This window comes from Pelodiscus sinensis, chromosome 15, assembly GCF_052426305.1.
Source record: "Pelodiscus sinensis isolate ZL-2025 chromosome 15, ASM5242630v1, whole genome shotgun sequence".
NCBI lineage: Eukaryota > Metazoa > Chordata > Testudines > Trionychidae > Pelodiscus > Pelodiscus sinensis.
Window position 1 is genome coordinate 12549516 of NC_143066.1, and position 27088 is coordinate 12576603.

A 27088-nucleotide genomic window follows, 5' to 3' on the forward strand; every position below is an offset into this window, starting at 1 on the left:
TCCCAGTGTAGGATTTGAGTTTCTTCTATCTGAATTAGCATTTTTTTCACTGGACTATCAGAACTTTCCACTGACTATAATCGTGGGTGAGCAGGATAACTTTCCTGAAAATCTCTACATTCTATACTTAAGGCATCTCCACAGTGATGCAGGACATCCCTCATTTCATTAAGATTTGGTGTTACTGGTTCTTCTACAGGTACACCTGGTGATACCAGCATATGTCAAGAGGTGAAGAAGGTCCTTGAAATTCTAGGGACCTAGATAGTGTTGATGAGTCCTTAAATTCCAGTAAGTGCCCACCCTTTGCTTGGTGTCCTGAACTATATGGTGCCAATGCAGCATTGGGTGGAGGAACAGGAATGACATCCCTTGGCTGTTGTATATCTCGCTACTGTAATTTAGAGATTACTATTGTACAGAACTAGCTACCTGTGTGACCTGTGACACAGCATCTTCTAGTGCCTGAATAGAAGTCTCTAAAGGCACTCCCTCTTCACTGTTGGGGCAGACGCTAACAGAGAAGAGGGTATCTCCACCCTCTTCGCTCTGCTTGTCTCATCCTTTACATCACTAGTCTCCTCTAAGATGACACTAGACTGCACCTCCTGTTGTGCCACTTTGGGACTTCTCTTTTCTACCTGCAGGCTCTAGTAGCTGCTGCACTGATAACTTCCTCTACTGCAGTGGTCACCAACCAGTAGATCGGGATGTACTGGTAGATCTTAGAGCCTCTGACAGGTGATCCTGACTGGTTTGTCCAAGAAGCTATCAAGTGGTGGCACTTCAGTTGTCCCTCCACCCACTGTCATGCTGCTCCTGCTCTCTGCTTTGGAGCTGCCCCCTTGGGAGCCTACTGCTTGCTGTGCATGGTGTGGGAGGAAGAAGGGAGGGAGCGCTGATGTCAGGGTGTCCCTCCTACCCCCACTCCTGTACCTCCACACAGAGACAAGGGGATGGAGGGAGCTTGGCAATGCAAATCTGTCACTCTCACACAGTGTGTGTGTGTCTGTCGTTCATACACTGTTCTTCACTCTCTCTCCTGACCCAACGAATAGTGGAGAGTTGTTGTTACTTCTGCTGCTTGCAAAGAGGGTTATTTTGGGTTTTTGACTGGTCTGTGCACTTCATAATTTTCATTTCTCTCTTACGCTTAAATGTAATTTTTGATTGAGTTCTAAAATGCCTAACCTGTCATGGCTGGAGCAAGCTCTACATGCTGTCCTTCACTGCAGACACCATTCCTGCAGCTCCCATTGATCAATAAAGAGGAACTGTGGCCAGCAGAGGCTGTTGGCTCGGGGCCTGTAGATGAGGGGCAGCATATGGCTCCATGGAGCCATTGCTGTATGTGCCAGATGCTTTCAGGAGTGATGCAGAGCCAGCTGAACCCCTGTCCCAGCCCTGAACCTTCTCCTACACCCAACCTCCTGCCTCAGATGTGAGTCCCCCTGCACCCAAACTCCTTCCCACAGCTTGTACGCTGAAACCCCCCCTAGACCCCAATCCCCCACCTTGGGCTAAGCCTGGGGCCCCTCCCTCACTCCAAACTCTTCGGCTCAAGGCCAGAGCCTTCACCCCAATTCCCTGTCCCAGCCTGGTGTAAGTGAGTGAGGATAGGGGAGGATGGAGTGAGCAGAGTGAGGTCTTGGGGAAGGGGTGGAACAGGGGTAGGGCCTCAAAGAAGGGGTGGGGCAGAAGCAGGCGAGGGTATTTGGTTTTGAGGTAGATTTTGCATCGCAGTTAAATAGAAAAAGCGATTTTGTAGTAGAAAAGGTTGGAGACCACTGCTCTACTGACTCTCCCGGTGGCTCCTGCGACTCAATCTTTAGCTCTGCTTCTGAAAGTACCGACAGCCTGAGCTAACTATCTTGCTTTACTTATCGTAATTAGCCCCATAGGTTGCTCTGTCTTCTTCAGTTCCACCTTACCAATGGGAATGGGAACATAAGAATATAACAACAGCCAGATCAAAGGTCCGTCAGCCTCCGGACCAGAGGGTGGTGGATTCGAGTACCTCCCTCCACCCACTCAGGCAGCAGCTTGGCAGCCAACATCAGTTGCCCCAAGGATGGAGCTGACTCCTGCATTAGGAAGGCAGGATAAGGGACACCATGAAGGGGGGAGGTGAGGTGGGTTCTGGAGTGGCTTTGGGAATATCTGCTGACAGTGGTCAATACCAGAGGGAGGGATTACAACAGGTAATCCTCACATGATCCCTCTGCTGTCACCCACCTCCAGAGAAACAGAGGCTAGGGACACCATTCATAGAACCATAGAGCTGGAAGAGACCTCAGGAGGGCATCAAGTCCAGCTCCCTGCCCAAGGCAGGACCAATCCCAACTAAATCCACCCAGCCAGGGCCCTGTCAAGCTGAGACTTAAAAACCTCTAAGGATGGAGATTCCACCACCTTCCTAGGTAACCCATTCCAGTACTTCACCACCCTCCTAGTGAAATAGTTTTTCCTAATATCCAACCTAGACCTCCCCCACTATAACTTGAGACCATTGCTCCTTGTTCTGCCATCCGTCACTACTGAGAACAGCCTCTCTCCATCCTCTTTGGAACCTCCCTTCAGGAAATTGAAAGCTGCTATCAAATCCCCCCTCACTCGTCTCTTCTGCAGACTAAACAAACCCAAATCCTTCACTTTCTCCTCATAGGTCATGTGCTCCAGCCCCCTATGGCTAATAGCCATTGATGGACCTAACCTCCATGAATCTATCTAGATCTTTTTTGAACCCTGTTAAAGTTCTAGCCTTTGCTGCATCCTCTGGCAAGGAGTTCCACAGGTTGACTGGGTGCTGAATGAAGAAAAACTTCCTTTTGTTTGTTTTAAACCTGCGGCCTTTTGATTTCATTTGGTGACCTCTAGTTCTTATATTGTGGGAATAAGTAAATAACTTTTCCTTATTCACTTTTTCCATACCAGTCATGATTTTATAGACCTCTATCATATCCCCACTTAGTCTCCTCTGTTCTAAGCTGAAAATTCCAAGTCTTTTTAATCTCTCTTCATGAGAGACCCATTCCAAACCCCTAATCATTTTTGTTGCCCTTTTCTGAACCGATTCTTTGTTCTCCTATACGTCATCTCCTATCTTTCTCACAACTCATTTCTTCCTCTATACACTTTCTTTCAAGGAACTTTTAACAGCAGACATTTCAGCACTGTTCCAAATCTTATCTCTAGCACATCACAAACAGTTAACAACTCTCTGATTCTCTCCAACAGACAGACATGGTCTGATTTATAACCATTCAGTAATCTGAAATTGGCTACAGATTGCTCTTGCTAACAGTGTTTCCTCCTCTGCTTCCTGAAACCTACTCCATTTCTTTAACTCCTTCTTCTGAAAAGGTACTAATTGCTCCTCTGATACATTTAGATAATTTGTTAACTTCTTAATAGCATTATCTTTTTGCTCCAAAGTTTGCTGGACTTTTTTGAGCACCTCTAGTTTCTTATTCAGTTTCTTCCCCAGCAAATTACAAGCTTTGAGCAGATATTCAACAGCTATTCATTTCACCTTTTTAGTCTTTCTTGTCTTTTGCTGTTTCTGTATCAGATATCTCACTTACAAAACCCTGTGGGTTACAATGTTCAGAAGTTCTCTCCTTCATGTTCCCAAATGTATTTTCTGATACAGTTTTTCAAAGCCATACTGTCAGCAGTTCCTACAGATTCTACTCTTGCCCTTTCTCCACTCAACATATAAAATATAACTCATTTCAATTTTAAACCAAGAATTTCACTTTCCTGTTGGATGGTTTATAAAATAAACTATATGATGAACATTCTGCTGTTCTTAGCTCTGTAAGTGAACATGACTCTTCACAGAAACAAACAAGAAATAACACACCCAACTGCTTTTCACACTTATTTAAACAAGTCCTAAGAAAACAATGGAGGAGCGAGGACAGATTCCCTTCTCTTCACGCAATGTAACTAATGTGTAGGTCTCTTCCCGGGTCAGGATCTGCCAAATAGTTGGGGGTAACTGCAGCAGATGGATCGGGGTGCACAACAGGAGAAATGAGGGAACTAAATAACTCTGGTGTTTGGGGCAATTTTAAGCTTTTCTGGCAGCTTATTTAAAACATAGATCAGTTTCACCCACCAGAATTGAGATATGAGTCAGCAGGTCCAGTGCTGCTCCTTTCTTTCTCATAAGCACCATATATTATAACTTTAACCTTTGAGCAATGAAGCCCCTTAAACATGTGTACCACTTTAAATAATATTACTCTATCTTGCAAGATTAAACTAAAAACCTCTGGCTAGGAAGGAGGAAAAAACCTCATATATCAAAATTCATAAGTCAAACTACGTATGAAATGTAGTAAGATGAGGGCCTGAAACATAAGCCCACGTATCGCAGGCTAGGTATGAGACCTAGACAGCAATAATTAAGACTTTGCTAAGGCCCTGCTTACAGAAGTTGGCAAGAACAGGGCTGATACTGCAGAAATACTTATACCTGAAAGCAGGGGTACTCACTGATTTTATTTAATGGGACTTCTGCTGATGCATCTCTTCACACATTTCTTTGATGTTCACATCATAACTGGTCAAATCCAATTTCATGTATGCATTCAGGCTTTTTTCTGTCAATCTTACGGCAGGGAGCTGGTGATGTGGGGGTGCAGGAGTGTGGATTAGGATGTATGAGTGGCTTGGCAGGAGATTGGGATGCATGATGGACTCAGGGCACTAAGTTGGAGTGTGTGGCGGTGCAGGAGTGTTATGGAAGGGGACTAGGGATGTTGTGGGGGTGCAGGAGTCTGGGGATGTGGAGGTATGAGGGGCTCAGGACAGGGGGTTCAGGTGCATGATGGGCTCAGGGTTGGCACGTGGGGGGAGCAGGAGTGTTAGGATGCTGCAGCCAGATGGAGACTGAGCCCCAACTGGGGGCTTGTTGGCTAGGCATCATTTTTAAATAAAGTAAAATATGTCCAACACACAAGGTTTCAGCTTTGTCTTGATTTATGGCAGGAGTAGGGATTGGGGGGGGAGGGGGTTGGGGGCCACTGACCAACAGAAAAATCAGTTGGGGAACACACAAGTGAGAAGCAAAAAACCCCTCCAAAATCCCCAACCCTCACTGATGTGACCCCCCAACTGAAACACCTCACTCCCCTGGTGCTCCAGACCCATAGTGGGGGGGGGGGGCAGGGCAAGGAGGACTGAGGTTCAAGGCCTTAGGCCAGATTTACTGAATGTGGGATTCAGTGTGTGGGATGGGGCTGCCAGTGAATGGGTTAGGGGTGGGAGTGCAGAATCTGGGTGAGAGGAGGTGAAGTGTAGGAGGGGGTGAGGATGTGAGGTTTGCCCAGGGGTCAGGAGCAGGTTTGGGGGCAGGCTGCCTGGCCAGGGGACAGGAGCGGACTGGGGGCTGAGTGCCAGATGCTGGGCCAGGGGGTGCCTTGGCAGAGGGCAAGGGAGATTCTGGGCAGAGGCTGGGAGGGATTCTGGCAATGGGTGTCTGGCCCGGGGGCAGAAAGGATTTTGTCCAGGGCTCCTGGGATGTCTGGCTAGGGGTGAGTGAGAGTGTTGGAGTTTGGGTATGAGGAGGTTGGGAGGCACTTTTTGTTTCACCACACAGCAAGCACCGTGTAACAGGGCCTCCTGCTCCCATTCCCGAGAAGCCTACATGAAGGTATTGTAAGGGAGGCTTCCTACAGAGGTGTTTCCCAGGGGACAAAAAAGAGCAGTGTCCATGGCGCCATTTTGGCTGTTTGTTTCCCATGTACCAAGGGAAGGGAAAATGCAGTTCACCGAGACCTTTTCTGCTCTGCTTGTTCCCAGGACGCCAGATCGAGGGGAGGCTCTCAGAGCCTTCTCCTCCCATCTCTCCCCCCTGCAGGAAGCCGGCGCTGGCATTCCAATGTTGTGGAGGGCCGTAAGGCTGTAGTAGTATCAGCGCTGGCTCCTTGCTGGGGGGAGCAAGAGGGGACTGAGCTGGGGTTCCAGAAGAGCCATATATTGCCAACCCCTGCCTTAAAGGTATTAGGCACAGGCTGTAAGCACATTTTAGAGGGGTTGTAACAGAATACCTTGTTAAGGAACTTATTGGTACCCACACATGGTCCACAGATAACCAGAGCATACCAACTCAGGTTTAGGACAGGGTTTAAATTAACAGCATGATGTATAGTAATTAAATCCCACTTTGTGTGAGGTAAGGGATGGTAACTAGGCAATAGAGGGTGACAGCCTAATAGTCAGAAGTAATATGTAACTTGTGAACCTCTGTATAAAATGTATCCCAAAGAGTGGTCTTTGGCTAACCTAGGAGACAATGCTGAAACCATAGTATTGGTTAAGTTAGTCCATTGTCATGGGGTACATATGTATAGTGGAGCAGCGGCAAATCTATTCACTGAAACTATTATTGTCCCTTTCAGCAATAAACCTGGCTGGGTGCTTTCAATCCTTAGGTATTTGTGATCTCTGGGGGCTTTTTTGAAGTTTAACTAATTGCACATAGTTAACACGGTAGAGGGGGAACACACAAATGCATGCAGCCAAAGTTTATTATTTTCTACGAAGTAAAATCCCTGTTAAAAACCCATTGGAACACCTAACAAACAACACTGGTAATAGTAATACAAAGTCTAGTAATAGTGGTAAAAAGTCAGGAAACACTAGGACTACTTGCCAAGAAGCAGTTATGATAGAGTGCAATCACAGAAAACCCTTTAGGGCTGTTTCCCAGTGTGCTGATAAAACCACTGACATTTGCCTTCTTGCTCTCTGGGGCTCCTCACTATCCTGTCTTTCTGAGCCAGATCTTCTGGTCTCCCTGAGACAAGGCGCAATACTGAGAGAACCACCCTCCTCGAAAAGCAATGCGGAATCACTTCAGCTCTGAGAGAATGCAGTTCATGTGCATAGATAGCATCCAAGAAACCAGCCCCCCAAATGGGATCAAAATAAATCCATCTGTCACTGTGTGAGAGTTTCATGCATTGAAAGAAGGATGTACACACAGGCTATGTTTAGACTACAACTTTTTTTCAGAAAAAGGTATACAAATGTGTTCTGCAATTTGCATACCTTTTTCTGCTTTTTTTCCGGTAGAGGCTTTTCTGAAATTTGGCCTGTTTACAATGGGCCAAATTTTGGAAAAAAAACCTCTTTCAGAAGATCCCTTCTTCCTCATGGAACGAGGAAGACAGGACTTCCGAAAAAGCGTATCTGCTCTTGCCCTGAAAAAAAGCGGAAGAGCAAATGCGTTTCCTGGACATTGTGGACATTCCGCATTCTAGATGTACCCTGATTGTTCCACCAGATAACAATTATTTACACTGGGTTTGATATTAAACAAATATATTTTTATTAAGTACAAAGAATAGGATTTAAGTGGTTGCAAGTGAAAAAAGGTAGATCAAAGTAAGTTGCAAAATTAAAATAAAATGCCTAGCTAGTACTAATACACTAAATATTGTTGGAAAAATTACTCTAAAACTGTTATTTCAGGCAAACCTTCAAGTCAGAGAAGATTTTTTTATTTTTTACTCTGACCTGGGTCCTGGCTATCTTTTTGGATATGTCATGCCAGCCAAAGACAAAAAGACTGATAGCTTTCCAGCTTAAATAGACTTCCTTTTGAGTGGGAATCCTTTGTTCTCCATCACCCTTTCCCTGGAAAATTACCTGGTTAAACTGGTGTTCCAGTACAAAACTGGCATGGTCAAATGTCTTTCCAGGTCCAACCACTACTCAAACTTGAGACAAAACAAAGCTGTTTACAGGTCATTAAGTTGATCACCCAGTTGTTAAGGCTGCCAGAGCATTGGAGACACCCTAACTTTACACAGAAGAATGATACATAGACCAAAATAAGAAATACAGATTCAGAAGATTGCGATATTAAAATTGATAGTTTACATGAGATATTTTGTCCAAAGCCTCTCTGAGTTATGCATGTTTGTATCCATAAGAAAATTTCATAAAGCATGGAGGGGTGGGGGGGACACCATCACAACAGTCACAGGAAATCAGATTTCATGTGTTTTAATATAGTCAGATGACTCTATTACACATGGCACCTGCTCTCGAACTCTAATTATTTAACTTCTATCTCAGGTGAGGAGTCTAAAATGCCTGGGATTCCTAAAAATTCCTGTCACACGCTCCTTGAATCTCCTGGCTGGCTCACTAGTTCTGTTGCCTGATTTAAGAGGTTGATACTATTAATTTGGATAGCATAGGTTGTAGGCTCATCAATTAATCTGATCAGAAGATATCTAAGTATAGATAGTAACGATATGCCTTACAACCAGTGTTCCCTCTAAAATTTTCCGACTATGAGCAGAGTGAGTTTTGGCTTGTTCACCAATATTAAGGTCATGTATGCTGGTTTGGATGTGTGCCACTTGTGTTACCCAATTTAGTAACACACATGTTCATGGCCACCGGAGCAGAACCTGCTCCCTTCCCTGCTGTGCAGCATTTCCCATTCCCAGCCACTGCAACAGACCCCTCCCCCTGACCATACGGCATGTCATGTTCCTGGATGCTGGAGTAGGCATGTACACCCCACGCCATGCGGCAGGTCCCATTCCTGGCCCCAGCCACCAGAACAGGCCCTGGCTCCCCACCACGTGGCAGCCCCAGCCACTGGAGCAGGCCTCCCCCATTTCTCCCCACCAGGTGGCTGCAGCAGGTGGCCCCCCACCCCAGTGGCTCCCTCATGCCATCTCAGCCAGCCCTGCCCACCAGAGCAGCCGTCTGCTGCGCAAATGCTGTTGCATGGCTCTCCAGAGATGAGCACCTTAGCAGTAATTATGCTCACAACCCTGGGTACTCCCAGAAAGCATAATCAAGCTTTACAGAGTATGAAAGGAGCCTTGGGGATATAACATAATGCTCACATTGAGGAAACTATAGTTTAAAAATCTTTAATAAAATAAATGGAATAGTAATCAAATAGTAATCAAATGGTAAAATAAATCTGAGTTACCAGTGTAGTACTGTTAAGATAAATGTGGTTATTGTGCGCTATAAAGCTTTTAATTAATATGTTCACACCTTCCTGATAACCTGGTGGTTAGGGATGTTAAAAGTTTCAATTAATCAGCTAATCAAGTAGTGGATGGAATTTCCATTGACTACTTGATTAGTTGATAAGGTGGAACTGCGCCTTGGCCTTTTAAATGTAGTAAGAGCCACCCGCAGCTTTTACTACAGTTAAAAGGCAGAAGAGCAGCGGGGAACTGCAGTGCTTTAGCCCTTGAAATGTACAGAAGCGCTGCGAGGCTCTTGTACATTTCAAAAGAAGAAGCATAGCAATTGGAACCAGTGCAAGCAGGGACTGAAGCAGTCCCTGCTCTAGCTATTTTCCTGCTGCCGCTCCTGCTCCCTGCAGAGCTGGTGCTTGGTGGAACTGGCTTTTAAGCTGCCCCCCCCCCCCCCGCACCAACTCCTGCTGCCGCCCCCCTTGCTGCCTCTCTCTGATGAAGGCAGTAAGGAGGGCAGGGAAGTGATGAAGGCAGTAAGGAGGGCAGGGAAGTGACTGGTCGAGTCACTACTTGACTATCTGATAAGCTGTTGCTTATTGGGTAGTCAACTAGTTGCATACATCCTTACTAGTGGTAAGAGAGAAAGGAACGGCCTCACCTCTGGCATGCCAAGAGAGTTTAGATCTGGGTTCCTTAATTCATAAGCTGAAGGTGCAGAATTTAAGAAAAGCTAAAGCTAGAAGCTGTTAAAGCTAACTTGGGTTACACAACTAACTTAAAACTTAACAACAAAACTAATAAACTAACAAACTAACAAACTAATCACTTTTGTGTCCTGTCCCAAGTCCTTCCTCATAATATCCCTTTGAGTGTATCTAGTCAACTGGGAGTATTAACAGCCCCATAATTCTTCTTCCTTCTTAAATCCTGATCTATGGTTCTCTTCCCTTCTAACATTACATGTATCTAAGCCCATTAATGTGAAGCAGTTGCACTTGGCTAGCTATACTCAGCACTTAGAAAACTCTCTTACGCAGACATAGTGTTAAGGAACCAAGGCTGGATCTTGCTTGCATTTCATTCTGTAGTAGCACGGCACTGCAGCTGGTATGGCTGAATGATCCTGCATTATTCCATAGTGGTTAGGAGGAGTTCAAGGCAACTGAATCACTGTAATGTGCTGATTACTGAACTGGATAAGTCACTATCTCCCTTGTAATAATTACAGCTTTCCTCTGTGATTTCTTTCTCCTATTTGTTACCACAGCAACCATGTAATAGCTCAGCTGAAGTGCTGTCACAGTGATTTAAAACTGAAATAGCTCAGCCTTTTACTGCACATTGGTTCACCTTTGCTCTTGTTTCCTCCCTTGCCCCTTTGCAACCATGGCAACCTATCAGTGGCACTCAGTGGCACTCAAGTCTCCTGTGTTTCTCAGCACAATTAGTAACTCTTTGTTACTGTTACTTTGTAGTTACTGCTTTTCTTTTGTATGCATATGTATTTCTCTTTAACTCTACGGTGCAGAGAATGAATGCATCATAGAGATATGATACTACAGTGCATCATGATTGCTAAATATATATATACATGCATGCATTCACACACGCATACTCACTGAGCAGACTATCAAGGAAACAAATAGAAGAATATTTTGCAGGAATCGCGTTTCTTGATATTACAGCATTATAAACCAAAGCACAAACAATGCATTACAGAGCTTATCTTTGGGGACACATGCTGTTTTTTAATTCCGGGGTTATAAGGAAGATTCAGTATTTGGAAACTAGGGAGTCATTAGAAACAAATGCATTCCAGTTCTCGATCCATCATTACTTTATTTCTGGACAGGAACATTCATTGACTTGATTTTTAATCGTAAACAGACATGAGCTAAAGTTTTGTAGCTATGTGTTAGGTGACCGAGCATATGAGAGTCTGTGCAGTCATGTGGCCTTGGATTGAACTGAATTGGCTGTCTTTTCCCCAAACCTCATGCTGGGTTTACATTGACCACAGGCAATTTGCAAGAGCTAGTACACTAAAATAGGAGGCTATTTTTCCCATTCAGCTGAATAGCAGAGTTGCTGCTAGATTTGTTTTCCTTGATTGATCTATGGACTGGTGGCAGTTGAGAGATAACGTTAATGATATGTCTTGACAATGCAGTTAACAGTAGCCTGCTTTAAAGAGAATAAAAGGGAAGTACACTTACATATTTTCATCAAGGAAATGTAAGTGTCATGAACTTTGTGTGTGTGTATATTTTGAGGGATTACGAATTTACTTTGAATTTTACATAATAACAAATTAAAGGATTCAATTACTGGTTGAGCCTCTCTAGTCCAGAACACTCAGGACCTGACTGGTTCATAACCCGAGAATTTCCTGGACCATGGGAGGTCAATATTGTCTAGCACAGCGGTGGGCAGTAATTTTTGACAGGAGACCACTCCAAGATTTTGGAAAGTGGTTGAGGACCGCACTATTCTAGGATATTAATGGAGGAAATGTGGGGTCTGGGATGGAGGTTGGGTGCAGAAGGGAGCTTGGGGTAAGGGATTGGGGTGCAGGAGGGAGACTGAAGTCTGGGAGGGAGTTGGGATGAAGCAGACAGTTGTGACCTAGGGCAGGGGTCTGGAGTGCAAGGGTTTGGAATGTGATCTACAGTAGGAGGGTATTGTGATCTGGGGCAGAAGATTGGGGTGCCAGATCTGGGAGGCGGTATGAGTGTAAGAGGGGGACAGAGGGGCTGAGTGTGTTGAGTGGGGAGGGGTTGGGGCAGGAAAGGGCTGGGGTGCCAGAAGCAGACTGTGGCCAAAAGACTTACTTGCCAGCTGCCAAACTAGGCTACCTGCCTGCTTGTAGAGCTTAAAATGTTTCCCAGCCAGCCTGCCTGCTTGCCGGGCCATGTGCATCATGAATAAATGAGCCCAGGAAAGGGAGCGTGATTCTTCTTAACTGCCTGTTACTCCAACAAGAAGGTCCCATTGGCTGGTTTCAGAGTTATACTTCAGCTAGGGTTCATTGTGGATCTGATGGTGGTGAAAGATGGCATTAAATGATTCCTTGGCAACTTTGTTATTTAGGAGAAAGGCTAATACCAAACTTTTTGTGGCAGTGGGGCAGAGCTTCCAATACTGAAAGTATTCCTATGTTATCTTGAGGTTGGGGTACACGATGTAACCGATGACAGTGAGGTCTTTGCTTGGTACCCCTAGCACCCTTACTCTACTTATGATACATTGATGACATCATCATCATATGGACCCACAGGAAAGAGACCCTTGAAGAATTTCTCAGTGATTTCAACAACTTTTAGCCCTCCATCAACCTCAGCCTGGATCCCTAGAGATCCACTTCCTTGACACTACTGTACAATTACATAACTGACACATTTCCACCACCTTGTACCGGAAACCTACTGACCACTACACTTAACTTCATGCCTCTAGCTTCCATCCAAGACACATTTTTCAATCTGTTGTTTACAGCCAAGCCCTAAGATACAACCAGATATGCTCCAATCCAACAGAGACAAACTCCTACAGGATCTATAGAGCATTCTTAAAACTGAAATACCCAGACATGAACTACTTCAAGACAGGCCAAAAAGAGAAAACAACAGAATTCCACCTGTAGCCCACAACTTAAACCCCTCCAACGCATTATCAACAATCTACAGCCTATCCTGGAAAATGACCCCTCACTCTCACAGGCCTTGGGGGGAGGTCAGCCCTCACCTACAGACAACCCCCAACCTCAAACATATTATTTCCATTAACCATGCAACACACCTCCATCATAATCATCCAGGAACCCACCCCTGCAATCAGCCCTGGTACCAACTCTGTCCATGCAACTAAACAAACTATTTCTATTTCATCACTGGACCAAACCACATCAGCCACTACATTGGGCTCATTTAACTGCACATCCACTAATGTGATTTATGCCATAAAATACCAGCAATGCCCTACTGCCATGTATATTGACCAAACTGGAAAGTCTCTATGGGAAAGAATTAATGGACACAAATCAAATATCTGAAAAGGCAACACACAGAAACCTGTTGGAGAACACTTTATCCTGCCCAGGCACTCATTAATGCATCTCAAAGTCACCATGTAGTTTCAGGACAATTCCACAAGCCAAATATGTAGGGAAGGGTTGGAACTTAACTTCATTTACAAGTTTGATTCCTATCAGAGGGGAATGAATAAAGACATTGGCTGGCTTGCACACTACCTCCCACATTTTAATGACTTTAACTAGCCAACCAACTAATGAATTAATGGGTACTTATAGAGGTTCATATTGTTCTTATCAGCTTCTTGGAACTTGAACAATTTAATTCACTATATTTTTTTCTCCCATCCCCCTCCGCCTTCCCTTATTTATTCTTGGATCTGGACTTTTAATACTCCAGTCATCTGCAGAAGTGGGTTGTGCCTACAAAAGCTCATGATATCATCTACATGTTTTGTTAATCTTTAAGGTGCTGCTAGACTATTCGTTGTTTTTTTAAGTTTTTCCAGTTACAGACTAACTCGGCTTCCCTTCTGAAGCTGCAAGAATTATGTTATTAGCATAAATGAACATATGCAATATTGTCAGGTATTATATAGTGAAGGGGGGCTAGCACAAGTGCTTGAAGTAAACTATCACAGAGAACATGTGCTTTGCTGATATGTCTATTCAAAAGGACACCATAGCTACATTTGCTAAGTCACATAGTGCTATGGTATTTGATAACCCTTGAGCAGCAGCACATATCTTCATATTTCATCATAAGTAGTGCTATTAATGCTGTTTTGATTGTTAGATTCTGTTGGAATCTACCCTCAGTATAACTATAGTGGCGAGACCCTGGTTACAAAAATGTCTCTTCAGTCCAAAACTGGCCTGGGAACGTTTGTCCTGTGTTTGTCTATGCTGTCTTGGGCAAGAGCTCTTAACAGGTTTCACATTGCTGATCATACTGGGAAATCAACAAATCAGTGTCTTTGGTGACTTTCACTTTGTTAGTCAATAAGAAAGTTAATCAATAACATGTGAAGGTTGTTAGGTTCCTCCCTATTGACAAGTGAAATGGGCATAACCTATTTCACATGGATGGTGATGGTAAATGACTGCTCTTTAGAAGCCCTTTAGTGACAAGTGCTGTCATAGTTTATCTTTGATGTAGCTGGCACGAAGTGATTAGGTTCACCCACCCTTGCTAAGATAAATCCTGGGGAAGAACATGACTATGGCTAGATCAAGATGGACAAACAATTTATTCTGAGATCTGGACCTTTCCCCATACTACCCCAGCTATTTGTGAAATGTTCAAAAATAGTACAGCCTCTGGGCTCTTCTCATGAGCTGTTTTTCCAATAGTATTCATGATTAAATATGAGTATGTCTGCACTTGCACCCTCTTTTGAGAGAGGGATGCAAATTAAGACATTGAAAATTGCAGATGAAGCCGGGATTTAAATATCCTGCACTTCATTTGCTTATTCGTATTACAGTGCTATTTTGGAATAGCGCTATTTTGAAATAACAGCCGCTGTTAAGACACGGTTATTTTGAGAGAAAACCCTTCTCTCAAAATAACCCTTATTCCTCATACAATAAGGTTTATCAGTAATTTTGAGAGAAGGGTTTTCTCTCGAAATAACCACGTCTTAACAGCGTCTGTTATTTCGAAATAGCGCCATAACAAGAATATGCAAATGAAGTGCGGGATATTTAAATCCTGGCCTCATTTGCAATTTCGAATGTCTTCATTTGCATCCCTCTCTCAAAAGAAGGTGCAAGTGTAGACATACCCTATGAGAGTAGTGTTACATAACTTCTACAAACAGGAAAGAGGTCTGCTTTGATTCCTTGTGTGGCTTTTATTCTAGGTGAAGAAGGTTAGGATGGGAAAGAGAGGAAATGGGAGAGAGCCTGTAGGAGATAAAAAGACAGAGGGAGATTTTGGGGTGTTTTCTAAACTTTCTCTCTTCTCTTTCTCATAAGAGTGTGTACAGGCAGTCCCCGGGTTACATACAAGATAGGGACTGTAGGTTTTTCTTAAGTTGAATCTGTATGTAAGTCGGAACTGGCGTCCAGATTCAGCCGCTGCTGAAACTGATCAGTTTCAACAGCAGCTGAATCTGGACACCAGTTCTGACTTACATACAGATTCAACTTAAGAACCCCAGGCATCCCCAAGTCAGCTGCTGCTGAAACTGATCAGCGGCTGATTCCAGGAAGCCCAGGGCAGGGGCTTCCTGTAGTCAGCCACTGGTCAGTTTCAGCAGCGGCTGACTTGGGGACGCCTGGGGCAGAGCAGCTGGGGTGCTGCTGGGTTGGTCCAGTAGCGCCGCCGCTCCTCGGCGCTACTGGACCAACCCAGCAACACCCCAACTGCTCTGCCCCGGGCATCCTGATTCAGCCACTGCTGAAACTGACCAGCAGTGGCTGAATCAGGACGCCTGGGGCAGAGCAGCTGGGGTGCTGCCCGGTTGGTCCAGTAGCGCCCAGAGCGGTGCTACGGGACAAACCGGCATTGCCCCAGCTGCTGTACCACAGGCGTCCAGAGCAAAGCCGCGGAGCACGGGGGCAGCGGGACAGCCCAGACGCGCCGTGGCTGTCCTGCTGCCCTCGGGCTCCGCGGCTTTGCTCTGCTTTGCTCCCCGTCTCCCTGGTCTGCAGACCAGGGCGATGGGGAGCAAAGCGGCGGAACACGCGGGCAGCGGCTTTGCTTCCGCCGCTTTGCTCTGCCACTTTGCTTCCTCTCCCTGGTCTGTTGGAGACCAGGAAGACGGGCCCCGTTCATAACTGTGGATCCGACATAAGTCGGATCCGCGTAACTCGGGGACTGCCTGTATTACATTTAGCTACATAAATGGACTCTCACTTTGAGAATAACTGAATCCTTGTGCTCTAGAGAGGGATTTATTGGCTCTTTTGCAGACTTAATGTTTAGGGGTTTTTTCTTGTCACATTCACCGAGCGTAATTTTGTTTTGCATCCAGATGCACAGACTGTTTCAAAAGGGTACATTGAGGTGACACAGCTACATTTCTCTCTCTCCTTTTGGAATATTGTGTCTGTGGGTTGGGAGAACTGCTGTCATAAATGCTACCTACCTATCTAGGAGATAATAATATTTATTTGCAGTATGAATGCTTGTGAGTACATATTAGTACATATGGGATGATGTGTCTTACCATGAATATTCTTGTGAAGAAGTATTTAAAAGATTTGTCTATGTCATCCTAACAAATTCAGGATTTACTCAAAACAGTAGTTATTAATCCTCTCTGCAGGAGATAAAATTCTCCTAATTACATCCCTTCTTGCTGTGAATAGTGCCATTCATGACTGCTGGCATCAGGATCAGGAGCAGTTATTTTAGCTAATTTGGGGCTTGTCTACAACAGCACATTGGCATAAAGATTCAGCAGCTAGGTTGATGGAAGAATTTTTCCATTGACAAAGTGCTGTCTACTGGGGAACTTAGGTTGGCTTAACTATGACTGCTCAGTAGTGTGGATTTTTCACACCTCAAGTGATATAGATATGCCACCCCAATTTTCTAGAGTAGATCAGGTCTTGGTTCCTCATTTTGCTCTCACTTTTTTTGAATTAAAATGTTACCTGATAATAGCATACTGAATTTTGAAATGAACTTCTCATCTCAGCTTTTGCATAAATATCTATCTTGTAAACTATCCAAACTGACATGTTCATGCTGGAAGTGGAACGTTTGCTTTTAGAGGCTGTATTTCCACTTCCGCCTTTAGATGTGTAGATGGAAAAGTATTGGGAAGTTTGCACTGTGGCTGCCTCCTTGGAACCAGATTGATAACCTGATTGATAACGTTAGAAGTAAAGTTCCTAGAGTTGTCAGGCTTCCACTTTTCACCAGCTCTAAATTTTTTCCATGAAATTAGAAAGCCCTTCTTACTCTCAGATCTCTTTTGGAAGTAAATGAACAGTGTGTGAGTTTGAGAGTGTCTTAAGCAGTGGTCACCAACCAGTAGATCGGGATATACTGGTAGATCTTGGAACCTCTGACAGGTGATCCTGACTGGTTTGGCCGGGAAGCTATCAAGCGCTGGCACTTCAGTTGCCTCTCCACCTACTGTCATGCTGCTCCTGCCCTCTGCCTTGGAGCTGCCTCTTGCTTGCTGTGCAGGGTGTGGGATGGTGAAGCGGGGGTGCTGATGTCAGGGTGTCTCTGCTCCCCCCCCACTTCTGTACCCCATCTCCACCCAGAGAGAAGGGGATGGAGGGAGCATGGCAATGCAACTCTCTGTCACTCTCACACTCTGTGTGTGTGTGTGTGTGTGTGTGTGTGTGTGTGTGTGTGTGTGTCTGTCATTCTCACAAACACACACTGTCCTTCCCTCTCAGCTCCTGACTCAACACATATATGGGGGGTTGTTACTACTTTTATTGCTTGCAAAGTGGGTTAGCTTTAGTTTTTGACTGGACTGTTTGTGACTGGTCTGTGCACTTCAGAACTTTCATTTCTCTCTTACACTTAAATTTAATTCTTTCAGTAGTGAGTTCTAAAATGCCTATTCTGTCATGTCATGTCTGGAGTAATTATCCCTGTGGTTAATTGTGCTCCTGGAGGTGGCTGGCATGTCCTGAGAATGTCAGAGCAGAGGGTCTCCACATGTTGTCCTTGCCTGCTGACACCACTGCTGCATCTCCCATTGATCAATAATGGAGAACTGTCACCAGTGGAGGTTAGGGGGTTGGTGCTTGTAGATGAGGGGCAGCACATGGAGCCATGGCTATACAGGGTCTGGCTGCTCCCAGGGTAGGGCTTGAACCCACCGTGCTGCCCTCTGCAGGTAGCTGCCCTATTCCCTCAGTCCATTCCAGAGCCCATCCCACCTCCCTCCTTCCACAGGGTTCCTTATCCTGCCTTCCTAATGTGGGAGCCAGGTCTATCCCTGGGGCAGCCAGTGTTGGCTTCCCCGCAGCTGCCCGGGTGGGTGATGGGACTCAAGCCCCCAACCCTGCGCTTCCCAGGCAAATGCCATATTCCCTAGTCCACTCAAGAACCCACCCCACCTCCCTACTGTCAGAGAGTTCTTTATCCTTTGTCTGGTTGCTGGAGGGAGAGGGGCTTGAAGGTAGGGAGGTGGATTAGGATCTTCAATGAACTTGGGGATAAGGCATCAGCCTCTGGCGCACAGAGTGGTGGGCGCAATTCCGCCCCCCTCCACCCACTCAGACAATGGCTAGGCAGCCAGCACTGGCTGCCCCGGAGATGGAGCTGGCTCTCATATTAGGAAGTTAGGATAAGGGCCCTTCTGAAGGTAGAGAGCTGGGGTGGGCTCTGGAGTGGACATGAGGATACAACACTTGCCTGAGGAGGGTAGGGTTGTGAGTTGAAGTCTCAGAACCCCCTCCCCTCCAGCAGTCCAAGCCCTACCCACTCTGGGAGTGACCAGATACCCACCACAGTATAAGGGACCCACCAAAGTTAAGGAGATGGGGTGGGCTTTTGTGTGAATGAGGGGGATACAACATTCACCTGGGAAGCACAGGGTGGTGGGTGGTGGGTTCAAGTCTTGCCTACCCTGAGAGCAGTGGGACAGCCAAACACAGGGCTCCCCCTGGGATGAACCAGGCTCCTGCATTAGGAAGGCAGGATAAGGGTCCCCCTAAAGGTGATGGGGTTGGCCCTGGAGTTCCCCAGGGGAAAAGGCACTTGTCACACTCCAAACCCCCTAGCCCAAGACCAGAGCCTGCACCCTTACCCCAGCCTAGTGAAAGTGAATGAGATTGGGGGAGGAAGGGGAGTAGAGCAAGCAGGGTGAGGCCTTGGAGAAGTGGGGGGGGGGGGGGGAAGGAAGGGTATGTGGGTTTGAAGTAGTAGATATTACATTGCACTTAAATTTTAAAAAGTGATCTTGTGCTTAAAAAAATTGGAGGCAACTGGTCTAAAGATACAAACAGTTAACTCCTAGGAGGCACAGTGGCATAACTGCCATGCCTGCCTAGGGTTTACAACTGAGCAGCCAACAAAAAGCATCCTTAAAGAAAGAGAGCCCACACTCCCTAAACTGTTGTGGAGATCTTTGGGGTAGTTGCACTGCATAGCTGGTGTTGCAATTTTCTAAACAACTTCATTTTTCAGCAGCTGAGAGAGATGAATCTGCCCCCATGAATTTAAATTAGGCTCCTATGTCTTAAACAGGAAGAATGAGCTAGAATACTGCAGTCATCAGCAGTGATGTCTTCACTGTCACATTATTGAAATGTGTATTTCACCTTTTACTCTGACAGTTTTGCTGATCATTAGTTTCAGATACAGATCCTGTGAACTTCATTCTGAAATGTAGATCTCTTTTGCAAAGTATGTTTCAGTAAAATGCAGAGTATTTCCAATTCTATACTGAATCTGTGTTTAAAATAACAAATAAGCCAAAAATATATTAAATAAAACACCCTAAGTTTACATGTCCTATAGAATGAATTATGTTGCGATTGCCACAGTACTGGGAAATCAGAAGAAAAATCCTAAGTGATTACAGGATTCAGGAATGGCAACAACTTAATAGGCATCTAGGCAAATGTACCAAGTTAAAAGATACAGCTTTGTGAGAGGGGCTATGCATCATGGCAGTAGAGAGGGGTTGGTTTTCACTACTATGTGATAAAGGAGTGGTTCTTAAACTGTGGATCGGGACCCAAAAGTGGATCACAACCCCACTTTAATGGGGTCACCAGAGCAGGCATTAGACTTGTTGAGTCCAGGGTCTAAGCCAAAGCACTGCCTGAGGCTGACTCCGAAGCCTTGAGAACTGCAGCCCTGGGTGGAGGTCCTCATAGAGGAACCCCTGCCAGGAGCTGAAGCTCTTGGACTCCCTTCCCACCCCTGCATGGGATGGTGGCAGTTGGAAAGGCTCAGGATGTAGCAATTTGTGTTGGAAGAAGGAGGTCACTGTGCAATGAAGTTTGAGAATCCTTGTGGAAAGGGAAGTTAAACTCTGGAAGAGGTTACCAAGGGAGATTGTGGAACCTCTGTCAGCACAGGGGAAGGATAGGCAGGGGAAAAAAAGAGAGGAGGTGTTGCCTTATATATTAAAAATGTATGTACCTGAGGCTAAGATGGACATAGACAGACTTGCTGAGAGTCTCTGGGTTAGGTTAAAAGGGGTAAAAAACAAGGGTGATATCATACTAGGAGGTCTACTACAGACCACCTACCCAGGCAGAAGAGGTAGATGAGGCTTTTTTTAAACAACTAACAAAATCATTCATAGTGCAGGATTTGGTGGTGTTGGGGGACTTCAACTATCCAGACATATGTTGGGAAACTAACACAGCAGGGCATAGATTATCCAAGAACTCCTAGACTGCATTGGAGACAATTTTTTTATTTCAGAAGGTTGAGAAAGTTACTGAGGGGAAGCTGTTCTGGATTTGATCTTAACAAATATGGAGGAACTGGTTGAAACTTTGAAAGTGGAAGGCAGCTTGGGTGAAAAGTGATCACGAAATCATATAGTTCATGATGCTAAGGCAGGGGAGGGCAAGACAGCCTCCACTGGCTGGATCTGGCCCACCAAGCTGGTTCATCTGATCCGTGGCTGCCCTGCTGCTCCCCTCCTCCCAAGCCAGTTGAGATCTGGGGATGGGGGAGTGCAGTAAGTCTTTTCTGCCTCCTTCCCCCCCACCAGGGGTGCGTGGCAACAGAGAGAACCTTCAGCTATTCAGTACAGCTGGTGGTTCTTTCTAGGCACCAAGCAACCCTTGAACAGTGGGGGCAGGGATGGGGGACAAAGACTTCATGCACTCCCCCGCCCCCAGATCCTGATTAACCTGGGGGTAGGGGAGTCTCCTCCTACTGCCAGGGGCATGCTGTGCCTCAAGAAAACCTCCAGCTGATCAAAACCGTTGGGGGTTCTCTCTATGTGCTAGAGAGCGGGGGGCAAAGACTTCATATGTTCTCCTACTTCCAGGCCAATCGGCGTTTAAGGGTGGAGAAGCACAGGAATTTCCTATTTCTGCCCCTTCTGCAGAAGGCCCTGCCCCTTCCAGGGCGGCCTGGGTCCACTTCAGAGCTTTGTGAAATGACCCCCTTTCAAAAATTATTGTCCATCCCCAAGGAATGGGAGAAGGGAGAACAGCAAAATAAAGACAATGGATGTCAGGAAGGCAGACTTAAGTAAACTCAGAGAGCTGGTAGGTAAGGTCCCATGGGAAGCAAGACTTAGGAAAAACAACTAAAGACAGTTGGCATTTTTTCAAAGGGACATTATTAAGTGCCCCAAAGCACTGTGTAAGAAAGATAGAAAGTTTGGGAAGAGACCACCTTGGTTTAACTAGGAGATCTTACATGAACTAAAAAACAAAAAGGAGTTGTATACAAAGTGGAAACTAGGTCAAATTACAAAGGATGAATATAAGCAAATAACCCGAGTATTCAGGGGCAAGATTAGAAAGGCAGAGGCACAAAACGAGCTCCGTCTAGCTAGAGACATAAAGGATGACAAGAAAACACTCTACAGATATATTAGAAGCAAAAGGATAGAGGCAGCAAGAGGCGGGGAAGCGACTAGTCATATCACTAGTTGACTATCTGATGTAAATGTCCGTAAACCAGGCCTTGTGGTCCATGAGGGCCTGCAGCACCATCAATTTTCTATTGATGTATTCGGACACATGGTGGTCGGGGCCAGGATAGGAATATGGGTGCCATCAATGCCCCCCTGCAGTTGGGGAAGCCCATGGCGGCAAAGCCAGCAACGATGGGGTCCATGTTGCCCAGAGTGATGATCCTTCGCATCAGGATGGCATTGAGAGCCTTGACCACTGTCGTGGGGTGGAGTACTTGTCCCTCCCCCTGGTGGAGGGCGCTGTCACATCTCTGGGGGTTCTTGAAACCATGCCCCATCCCATGTGTCCTGAAACCTTGAATGCAGTTCTACACTCACACTCCTCTCACTGAGGCAGTGCGGCCCAGCAGCTGAAGTCAGTAATAAACGGGTGCAGGCCCATGGATTGGAGGCTTGAGGAGCGTGTAGGGGGACCCAGGCCCTCCCTACTCCATCAGGTTTTAGCCCAGGACCCTTTTAGCAGTGGCATGATCCACTGCTCACTCAGCAGGGACTCCCACAGCAACTCATTTAGCACCTCGGGATACAATCTCCCACCCTAGGCTATTTCCTACTATACTCCACTGGACTTCCTCCAGGGCCCTTTCTCCAGATCCTCTGTAGTGCAGGTATCTTGCTGACTGGTTTCCGGGTCCAGTCCCTCTGGTGGTTTGCCCACAGGAGTTCCAGCAGTGCCTCCTTCCTCCAGATCCTCTTCTGTAGTGTAAATGTCTCGCTGGCTGGTTTCCAGGTCTGGATCCTCTGGCAGTTTTCCTGCAGGAGCTTGGGCAATGCCTCCTTCCTCCTTAGAGGCCAACCCAGATAGAGCCTCTCTAAGGCTTTTATACCTGGGCTGCAGTCTGAGCATGCCCAGCAAAGTTGCAGGGGCGGGGCTTCTTAAACAATATGTAAGAAACAATTAAATAAGATTCTACCAGCAAAAATGTGAACAAATCTGTTCAGGGAAAACAGTTGGTAACAAGTTTTAGTGACAGGGAGAAATGTCAAAAGCAGTAATCAAAGAGAGCTGGGGGTGATAATGGGAAATAAAGTAGATATGCAGTGTGATATGTGTGATAGTTTGGGACCCTTGAGTGTTGAAGATACTACTGAGATCACTTTTTTCCTGCCAGTCTGGGTCTTCTTTGTCTGGTCTTGTGGAGCCAGGCACTAAAGCCTGCTCTAGCAAAGCACACCAGCAGGACCACAGCCAGCTATGATACAGATACTGAGATCAGCTCTAGAAAGATTCTGCTTAAGGGATTTGCTCCAACTGTCAGGTGTTCACCCAGCCCAGATTACATAAACTGAGTTGTATTATAATCCAAAAATAAATGTACTACCTATAAAAAGATGTATTTTCATTGGTTAAAGGGATAGCAAACAGAACAAAGCATATTACTAAGAAAATAATTCAGAGCATGAAATCTAAGCTATATTCACTAAAGAAATTGGAAATTCCATCTGCCCAGTTCAAGTTCTTTTTGTTTCCAGGTGTTTTCAAGTGTCTTTTTGGGTGGGGAAGCCAGAGGAGAAGCAAACTGCAGATCATCATTGTTTTCCTCCCTTGTCTTATATAGAATTTCCATAAGGTGGGAATCCTTTGTCTGATTTTCCTCATCCCATCCTCCTTTGGGTGTTCAAGTCACCTGACTTGGTGGCAATTCAGCAACCGTGAGTCCATACCAGTGTGAATCATCTACAGGAAGGCCAAGCACAATGTCTGCTTTTCATTGTAGTCTATGAAATGTCAGTCGTGGGAGTGACCCAAAACAGCAAAGAAGAGATACAGATACATAGATTCCTAACTTTAAATACAAAAATGATAAATGCGTACAAATGGGATAATTACATTCAGTAAAACATAACCTTGCCAATGATATCTTGCATGAGTCATCTTGCGTAAAGTATATCTGTTATGTCATATTAATATCATATCCATATTTTCTATACTATTCTATACTGTTCTATAATTAATAAATATATGGCTGCAAAACTAAAGGTACTGTGTTTTGATATCCATATAAAACGGCATCTCATACTGTAATTGAGATGGAAGGTGGCCTAGATAAGCTATCCCAGAACATATTGAAGGGATCAGTCCTGAAACTGCCTAGAGTAGATGACCTTATTTTTCCCCCAGTAAAATTTTAGCCCTGTGCCATGGATAGAATTTCATTCCCATGTTTTGTGTATTAGCATTGCAGAAAATAATGGCTGAGTTCAGTTTTATTAACTTTGAAGGGATGTTTCTGAGACAATGCCTTATAAAGCAAATTTAATTAAGGGGTGGGAAGGAAACAAGGGATTACAGTAGTAAAGATCAAGTACATAGTTCAGTGCTATAAGATCCTGGCTTATTAGCTAGTGGTTCAGTGGGTGAGATCATGACTATTTTTGTCCTGTAAACAGTTTCCTACCACAATGACATTGATTTTGTCCCAAGCATATGATGGATAAACTGCCTGTATCTAAAATCAATGTGTAAAGGATGATTCTGATGCAACACATGTTTAATTTTATATGCTGATGAGGAGTCTCACTGAAGTCAATATGTTTTTGAAGGATCTGAGCTTATATGGAGAAAGTGGAGAGGAATTGTTATGGAATATATTAATAGGCATTCAAGGGACCAATAACCTTCTGCTTGAAACAAAGTAACTTTCCTTCCTACAAGTGTTAGCTCCAGATCCATTAAGCTCCTGGTCCAAAATTAATAAATGTATATTGTGAGTATGCTGAAGGCCTCAGGGTTCTGTCACACCCATCCCAGGAAAGAAGCATTGGAGCTAAGTCCTCTGAGATTCTTAAGAGTGGCTAGCCCGTTGCAGTCTATCAGAGGGGCTGTGGGGAGCAGCCAGCCATTTCTTTGGTGGAGTCCAGATGAAACTTCAGGCTGCCTAAAGGAAACTGCAGCACCATGGACAGCTCAGTGCTGGTAGAATGGGGGAGGTGGAAGTGTGGAAGAGCTCCTTGGTGGCTACAGGTGCTGAACACCGGAGAGTCCTGAGCTAAGGGTAAAGCATCAGTGAAGGCTGTGACAGTGGGGAAGTGGCCAAGAGAAGTTAAAGCAGTTTTGTTAAGGGGACACAATGGTGGGTTACTGCTATTCTTAAGGTCCCTGGTTGAGACCTGAAGAACTGGAGGCTCAGGTTCTGCCCTCCCCCTCCCAAAAAGCCACTGACCAAATGGCTTACAGTTGTACAGCGGTAAACCCCCAGAAGGGCCTGCAGATGGTGAAACCATTGCCTCCTGGGAGAAAGCCTTGTGGGTATGGCCTGATACCAGGGCTAGGACTGTTTAAAGTCCACAGACACACTCAACCAGAAAGGGTGCTCATGAGAAGTGTATCATGCCAATGTAGTGAGTCCCTAACTTTTCCAAAGAAGAAAGCAAATATGCATGTGTTTACTCAGGGTGGCTGATTCCAAAATAGATTTGTTTTTAAATCGAACTATGCATAATCGAAGTGTATCCAAGTATTTGTTTGATTATGTTAGGGAAGACTTAGGGGCTCTTTTTAATATAAGAATTGTCTTTCTGAATCAATAAACCAGAGTGGCTGGGACTTTCGGGATCTGGCAGAAAATAATCATATGTAAAGTAAAGCACATGCCATCTGGGTTAATGGTAACAGAAATTAAACTTCTGATCTTTCCAGTGTTTGCTAAGGCACTTTTCATCCATGTAACAATGGACTATCAGCTTCCCAGGCATCTAGTCCTGAGTTATTTTATTAGATACATAGTAATGATATATGCAATAAAGGCAGAATGCTTCTCTGAAAGGAGGCTGGAAAAACTGATGAATTCTCACAGCATATCACCTAAAAATATATAGGGCTATTCTCATGGGGTTGTATGCAGTACACTAATGACGTTGCCTGTGGACTGCATATATGTACCTGAAACTTCATATAACTATTGCAACAACTTCAGATAATCAAGAGTAACCCCATAAGAAATAGCAGCACAAGAATTTTCCCTGAGATGTGTTGTTGGATGGAGGTTGATGGGAAAGAACAAGATGTTTGCTGTACTGAACCAAACATGAGTTCATGTTTTTAAGAATAAAATTTTAATTTAAACCCTCTGGCTAATTGGTGTACAGTCATGAATGGGGATAACTCAGTTAGGCACTATTCCCATTATTACAGATAATTCAGAGGAAAGAAACAGCCATGTTACAGTGCAGATCCAAGTCTTCACTTAGCAGAGCTACTTAGATTGCAGTGACTTCCCTTGGATACCTGTGCACAGCACTGTCACTGTGCCTCAGTTGGTCACAGCTGAGAATACCAGATTTAGGAGAAGTTGCTGATAAATAGAGCAGACTCACCCCAAACTGGTGGTTATTCTTCCATTAGCTATACCAACCCTGTAACAAAAATAAACTTCTGTCTCACCACACTGGTTAATGAGAAGTCAAAAATGCAGTCTCCTTAGGAGTTCCAGCCCTTGTGTCTCAACTCAGACACTGGACTCTGATTAGTGATTACTTGAACAGCAATTTCATCGTATAGAATGGTGTCCTCTAATCCCAAGGTATCAACTAGATTAGAAGAAGACAAGAGTTAGATTAAGGATTGTATCCACACAATCATTTCAGAGTTCTTGGACTTGGCTTGTAATAGTAATAGCAGTGAACAGACAGCCTGTTTGTAAAGATGCTGGTAATGTCCAAAAAATTGGAAGGGCTTCAAGAGATAAGAGCAGGAAAGAGGCAAAATGGAGATGCTTCTGTGCTCTCAATCTTAGTTTGTGGAAAATTACAGGCACACGATCGAGTCCAGGGTCACAGGCCCTTGTATACTTTAATAACTCATATTTTGGCTAAAGCATCCATAGGAAGGCTCATTGGTAGGGCCCTATGAAATTCACAGCTATGAAAAACACATCATGAACCATGAAAACTGATTTATCACTATTAAGTCTGATCTTTTTATGTTTTTACTCTATATTACACAGAGTTCACGGTGAAGACCAGTGTTTCTCAAATTGGGAGTCCTGACCCAAAAGGGAGTTGCAAAGGGGGTTACAAGGTTATTTTGGGGGGGGGGGGTCATGGTATTGCTACATGGTATTGTTCTGTGCTGATTTTACAGCTGGGCAGCTGGAAAGTGGTGGCTGTTGGCCAGTCACCCAGCTCTGAAGGCAGCACCTTGCCAGCAGTAGCTCAAAAGTAAGGGTGACAACACCATACTATCCTTCACTTCCTTACTTCTGTGCTGCTGTCTTCAGAGCTGGGCAGCCACAGAGTGGCAGCTGCTGACTCAGGGCCCAACTCTGCAGGCAGTGGAGCAGAAGTAAAGAGTGACAATAACCCTACTATGTCATCCTTACTTCTGTGCTGCTCCTGTCTGCAGCTCTGCCTTCAAAGTTGGGCTCTTGACTAGCAGCGCTCTCCAGCTACCCAGCTCTGAAAGCAGCATCTCTGCAAGCAGCAGCACAGAAGTAAGGGTAGCAGTATTGAAACTCCCCCTAATAGCCATGTGCCCCTTACCTACAACTCCTTTT

General features: G+C 45.0%; 1 protein-coding gene and 1 pseudogene across 3 annotated transcripts in view; one reads left to right on the top strand and one right to left on the bottom strand.

Moving 5' to 3' along the window:
• Nucleotides 1-27088, top strand: part of ABAT (4-aminobutyrate aminotransferase) — a 146750-nt gene that overhangs the window by 41558 nt on the left and 78104 nt on the right. The gene's annotated exons all lie outside the window — the stretch shown is intronic.
• LOC149523545 (uncharacterized) lies at nucleotides 7-22440 on the bottom strand (annotated as a pseudogene).